This window comes from Panulirus ornatus, chromosome 9 (genome assembly GCF_036320965.1).
Source record: "Panulirus ornatus isolate Po-2019 chromosome 9, ASM3632096v1, whole genome shotgun sequence".
Classification (NCBI taxonomy): Eukaryota; Metazoa; Arthropoda; class Malacostraca; order Decapoda; family Palinuridae; genus Panulirus; species Panulirus ornatus.
Window position 1 is genome coordinate 60,103,562 of NC_092232.1, and position 6,780 is coordinate 60,110,341.

The 6,780-nt window shown below is 43.9% G+C and overlaps 1 non-coding gene across 1 annotated transcript; it reads right to left on the minus strand.

The window, feature by feature from the left end:
• Positions 1-3,429: 3,429 nt before the first annotated feature.
• Positions 3,430-3,501, minus strand: TRNAT-UGU (transfer RNA threonine (anticodon UGU)). Its single transcript has one exon. It is a non-coding gene; the product is annotated as a tRNA-Thr (tRNA).
• Between the last annotated feature and the right edge of the window lie 3,279 nt (positions 3,502-6,780).

The following is a 6,780-nucleotide window of genomic DNA, read 5'->3' on the forward strand; positions in this document are numbered from 1 at the left end:
ACACAGTACGCTGTCTCCCGCGTTAGCGAGGTGGCGCAAAGAAACAGACGAAAGAAATGGCCCAAACCCACCCACATACACATGTATATACATACGCGTCCGCACACGCACATATACATGCCTACACATCTCAACGTATACATATATATACACAAACAGACATATACATATATACACAAGTACATAATTCATAGTCTGCCCTTATTCATTCCTGTCGCCACCCCGCCACATATGAATATGACAACCCCCTCCCCCCGCATGTGTGCTAGGTAGCACTGGGAAAAGACAACAAAGGCCACATTCGTTAACACTCAGTCTTTAGCTGTCAGATATAATGCAACGAAACCACAGCTCCCTTTCCACATCAAGGCCCCACAGAACTTTCCATGGTTTACCCCAGACGCTTCACACACCCTGGTTCAATCCATTGACTGTACGTCGAACCCGGTATACCGCATCGTTCTAATTCACTCTATTCCTTACACGCCTTTCACCCTTCTGTATGTTCAGGCCCCGATCACTCAAAATTTTTTTCACTCCGTCTTTCGACCTCCAATTTGGTCTCCCACTTCTAGTCGTTCCCTCCAACTCTGACACATATATCCTCTTTGTCAATCTTTCCTCACTCATTCTCTCCATGTGACCAAACCATTTCAAAACACCCTCTTCTGCTCTCTCAACCACACTCTTTTTACTATCACACATCTCTCTTACCCTTTCATTACTTACTCGATCAAACCACCTAACACACATATTGTCCTGAAACATCTTATTTCCAACAAATCCACCCTCCTACGCACAACTCTATCTATAGCCCACGCCTCGCAACCATATAACATTGTTGGAACCACTATTCCTTCAAACATACCCATTTTTGCTTTCCGAGATAACGTTCTCACCATCCACACATTTCCAACGCTCCCAGAACTTTAACCCCCTCCCCCACCCTATGACTCACTTCCGCTTCCAAGGTTCCATCCGCTGCCAGATCTACTCCCAGATATCTAAAACACTTCACTTCCTCCAGTTTTTCTCCATTCAAATGTACCTCCCAACTGACTTGTCCCTCACCCCTACTGTACCTAATAACCTTGCTCTTATTCACATTTACTCCCAGCTTTCTTCTTTCACACATTTTACCAAACTCATTCACCAGTTTCTGCAGTTTCTCACCCGAATCAGCCACCAGCGCTGCATCATCAGCGAACAACAACTGACTCACTTCCCAAGCTCTCTCATCCACAACAAACTTCATACTTGCCTCTCTCTCTCCAAAACTCTTGCATTCACCTCCCTAACAACCCCGCAGACCGACATTCATTGACAACCAATCACTTTCCTCTTTTCCTACTCGAAGACATGCCTTACATCCTCGATGAAAACTTTCGCTGCTTCTAATAACTTGCCTCCCACACCATATATTCTTAATACCTTCCACAGACCATCACTATCAGCTCTATCATATGCCGTCTCCTGATCCATAAATGCCACATACAAATCCATTTGCTTTTCTGAGTATTTCTCACATACATTTTTCAAAGCATACACCTAATCCACACATCCTCTGCCACTTCTGAAACCACATTGCGCTTTCCCAATCTGATGCTCTGTGCATACCTTCACCCTCTCAATCAATACTCTCCCATATAATCTCCATGAATACTCAACAAACTTATACCTCTGTAATTTGAGCACTCACCTTTATCCCCTTTGCCTTTGAACAATGGCACTATACAAGCATTCCACCAATCCTCAGGCACCTCACCATGAATCATACATACATTAAATAACCTTACCAACCAGTCAGGCAGGACAAGAGAGAGAAGCTTGGTACAAGAGTCAGGCAGGAGAGGAGATTGAGGCTTGGGACATGAGTCAAGCAGGACAAGAGAGAGGGTTTTGTGACGGGATTCAGGCTGGACAGGAGAGAGAGACTTGACGCGAGAGTCAGGCTTGACAGGAGAGAGAGGCTTGGGAGGAGAGTTAGATAAGACAGGTGAGAAAGGCTTGGGACCATATCAGGTAGGTCAGGAGAGAGAGGTTTGGGACCAGAGTCAGGCTGGACAGGAGAGAGAGGCTTGGGACGAAAGTTAGGTAGGACAGGAGAGAGGGGCTGGGGGTGAGAGTCAGGCAGGAGAGGAGAGGTACCACGTCAGTCTCTCGTCCCCTTACACAAGTCATCAAGTCCAGTCTCTCCTTTGCCACTCCAAACCTCCAGCCTAACCCAACAACACTGTGGTCTGCATGATGGAAGGACACATGAAATATTCACAAGAATTTCCTTTTCTACACTTGCCTCCAGAACTTTCTATCATGCTTGTAGGTCCAAAAGTTGACTCCAGGCCTTATCACAGACACCATTGAGGTCACCAGCCAGTCAAATGTATTCTGCAAACGCATAATGACAAAGGAAAACATGCTTACGGTTACGTACATACATGCACGTATAATCTTAATGGTCAGGTCAAAGGTCAGACCATCATAATACCTGAAGGTCGCACCGTCGTGTTCAGCCACACAGATCTTTCAGAGCTTCATGCCTGAGTACGATACCACATTACCAGCTTCCAATATTATACTACCTTTCCCGCCACACCACACAACAGCCTCACCTTAATGTCAGGCAACATCAACATTTATATTTGGTCTCTGACGACAACCCCGCCACCACCAGCAGACCCATGCAGGCCACCATGTCACTTACGTCACTACAGTTTCCAGGCACCACGTGGCATTTTAGTGGCTGTTAATTACCACTCCTCTGACTCAGGCAGCTTTCTTACCTTCCTGTCTCACCCAGACGTTGTCTGCTGGCTCTCACTCCACAAACATACAACCTCTCCTTCCCAGACATAACACATCACAACACCTTACTCCCACCACTTTCATCTTTTTCTTCGTGACAATATGTTTTTCTGCGGAGAGCGTTACGCGCTTGCCCTGCCTTTGGCAAAATCTCGTTAAATGAATTCTTAAGCCAGAACTCTCTCTCTCTCTCTCTCTCTCTCTCTCTCTCTCTCTCTCTCTCTCTCTCTCTCTCTCTCTCTCTCTCTCTCTCTCTCTCTCTCAGCCAGCCACTATGAATGTTGATTGCGTGACTGAGTGAGAGCGATGAAGTTCTTGCCATATGACGGTGAGCCACTCTGCACACCACACACCCACCCATCCACCACATATCAACTTGCCTCTTGCCTGAGAGAGAGAGAGAGAGAGAGAGAGAGAGAGAGAGAGAGAGAGAGAGAGAGAGAGAGAGAGAGAGTTAGAGAGAGAGAGAGAGAGAGAGAGAGAGAGAGAGAGAGAGAGAGAGAGAGAGAGAGAGAGAGAGAGAGAGAGAGAGAGAGAGAGAGAGAGAGAGAGAGAGAGAGAGAGAGAGAGAGAGAGAGAGACTACCTACGAGTATTTACGACCACAAAAAAATACGGAAAACGAAGGCCCCGCCGGGAATCGAACCCGGACCAACCGTTTACAAGACAGATGTGCTAACCACTACACCACGGAGCCACTTGTCATTGGCAGATAAATTTCTTATATATTAACAAACGTGACTGAAGACTTAAAGAATCTCCTACAAACATAATGGTTATTGTGATAGATGATTTGTTTATGATATATATGTGTTGTGTTCCATTATAATGGTTGTTCAGAAGCAAGATCTTGAAGCCAGAATCATAAAAGATTAGATATCGAAAAAGTTGTGAAAAACAGAAACTATATATATATATATATATATATATATATATATATATATATATATATATATATATATATATATATATATATATATATATATATATATATATATATATATATATATATATATATATCCTCCCCCACTCCCCTTACTTCCATTGTTCTCACCTTTTTCCATTCTGTACTCAGCCTCTCCTGGTACTTCCTCACACAAGTCTCCTTCCCAAGCTCACTTACTCTCACCACCCTCTTCACCCCAACATTCACTCTTCTTTTCTGAAAACCCATACAAATCTTCACCTTAGCCTCCACAAGATAATGATCAGGCATCCCTCCAGTTGCACCTCTTAGCACATTAACATCCAAAAGTCTCTCTTTCGCGCGCCTATCAATTAACACGTAATCCAATAACGCTCTCTGGCCATCTCTCCTACTTACATAAGTATACTTATGTATATCTCGCTTTTTAAACCAGGTATTCCCAATCACCAGTCCTTTTTCAGCACATAAATCTACAAGCTCTTCACCATTTCCATTTACAACACTGAACACCCCATGTATACCAATTATTCCCTCAACTGCCACATTACTCACCTTTTGCATTCAAATCACCCATCACTATAACCCGGTCTCGTGCATCAAAACCACTAACACACTCATTCAGCTGCTCCCAAAACACTTGCCTCTCATGATCTTTCTTCTCATGCCCAGGTGCATATGCACCAATAATCACCCATCTCTCTCCATCAACTTTCAGTTTTACCCATATTAATCGAGAATTTACTTTCTTACATTCTATCACATACTCCTACAACTCCTGTTTCAGGAGTACTGCTAATCCTTCCCTTGCTCTTGTCCTCTCAATAACCCCTGACTTTACTCCCAAGACATTCCCAAACCACTCTTCCCCTTTACCCTTGAGCTTCGTTTCACTCAGAGCCAAAACATCCAGGTTCCTTTCCTCAAACATACTACCTATCTCTCCTTTTTTCACATCTTGGTTACATCCACACACATTTAGACACCCCAGTCTGGGCCTTCGAGGAGAATGAGCACTCCTCGCGTGACTCCTTCTGTTTCCCATTTTAGAAATGGGATGTATTTAGGGAATCAGTGATGGATTGCGCAAAAGATGCTTGTGGCATGAGAAGAGTGGGAGGTGGGTTCATTAGAAAGGGTAGTGAGTGGTGGGATGAAGAAGTAAGATTATCAGTGAAAGAGAAGAGAGAGGCATTTGGACGATTTTTGCAGGGAAAAAATGAAATTGAGTGGGAGATGTATAAAAGAAAGAGACAGGAGGTCAAGAGAAAGGTGAAAGAGGTGAAAAAGAGGGCAAATGAGAGTTGGGGTGAGAGAGTATCATTAAATTTTAGGGAGAATAAAAAGATGTTTTGGAAGGAGGTAAATAAAGTGCGTAAGACAAGGGAGCAAATGGGAACTTCGGTGAAGGGCGCAAATGGGGAGGTGATAACAAGTAGTGGTGATGTGAGAAGGAGATGGAGTGAGTATTTTGAAGGTTTGTTGAATGTGTTTGATGATAGAATGGCAGATATAGGGTGTTTTGGTCGAGGTGGTGTGCAAAGTGAGAGGGTTAGGGAAAATGATTTGGTAAACAGAGAAGAGGTAGTAAAAGCTTTACGAAAGATGAAAGCCGGCAAGGCAGCAGGTTTGGATGGTATTGCAGTGGAATTTATTAAAAAAGGGGGTGACTGTATTATTGACTGGTTGTTAAGGTTATTTAATGTATGTATGACTCATGGTGAGGTGCCTGAGGATTGGCGGAATGCGTGCATAGTGCCATTGTACAAAGGCAAAGGGGATAAGAGTGAGTGCTCAAATTACAGAGGTATAAGTTTGTTGAGTATTCCTGGTAAATTATATGGGAGGGTATTGATTGAGAGGGTGAAGGCATGTACAGAGCATCAGATTGGGGAAGAGCTGTGTGGTTTCAGAAGTGGTAGAGGATGTGTGGATCAGGTGTTTGCTTTGAAGAATGTATGTGAGAAATACTTAGAAAAGTAAATGGATTTGTATGTAGCATTTATGGATCTGGAGGAGGCATATGATAGAGTTGATAGAGATGCTCTGTGGAAGGTATTAAGAATATATGGTGTGGGAGGCAAGTTGTTAGAAGCAGTGAAAAGTTTTTATCGAGGATGTAAGGCATGTGTACGTGTAGGAAGAGAGGAAAGTGATTGGTTCTCAGTGAATGTAGGTGTGCGGCAGGGGTGTGTGATGTCTCCATGGTTGTTTAATTTGTTTATGGATGGGGTTGTTAGGGAGGTGAATGCAAGAGTTTTGGAAAGAGGGACAAGTATGAAGTCTGTTGTGGATGAGAGAGCTTGGGAAGTGAGTCAGTTGTTGTTCGCTGATGATACATGTCTAGTGGCTGATTCATGTGAGAAACTGCAGAAGCTGGTGACTGAGTTTGGTAAAGTGTGTGAAAGAAGAAAGTTAAGAGTAAATGTGAATAAGAGCAACGTTATTAGGTACAGTAAGGTTGAGGGTCAAGTCAATTGAGAGGTAAGTTTGAATGGAGAAAAACTGGAGGAAGTAAAGTGTTTTAGATATCTGGGAATGGATCTGGCAACGGATGGAACCATGGAAGCGGAAGTGGATCATAGGGTGGGGGAGGGGGCGAAAATCCTGGGAGCCTTGAAGAATGTGTGGAAGTCGAGAACATTATCTCGGAAAGCAAAAATGGGTATGTTTGAAGGAATAGTGGTTCCAACAATGTTGTATGGTTGCGAGGCGTGGGCTATGGATAGAGTTGTGCGCAGGAGGATGGATGTGCTGGAAATGAGATGTTTGGGGACAATGTGTGGTGTGAGGTGGTTTGATCGAGTGAGTAACGTAAGGGTAAGAGAGATGTGTGGAAATAAAAAGAGCGTGGTTGAGAGAGCAGAAGAGGGTGTTTTGAAATGGTTTGGGCACATGGAGAGAATGAGTGAGGAAAGATTGACCAAGAGGATATATGTGTCGGAGGTGGAGGGAACGAGGAGAAGTGGGAGACCAAATTGGAGGTGGAAAGATGGAGTGAAAAAGATTTTGTGTGATCGGGGCCTGAACATGCAGGAGGGTGAAAGGAGG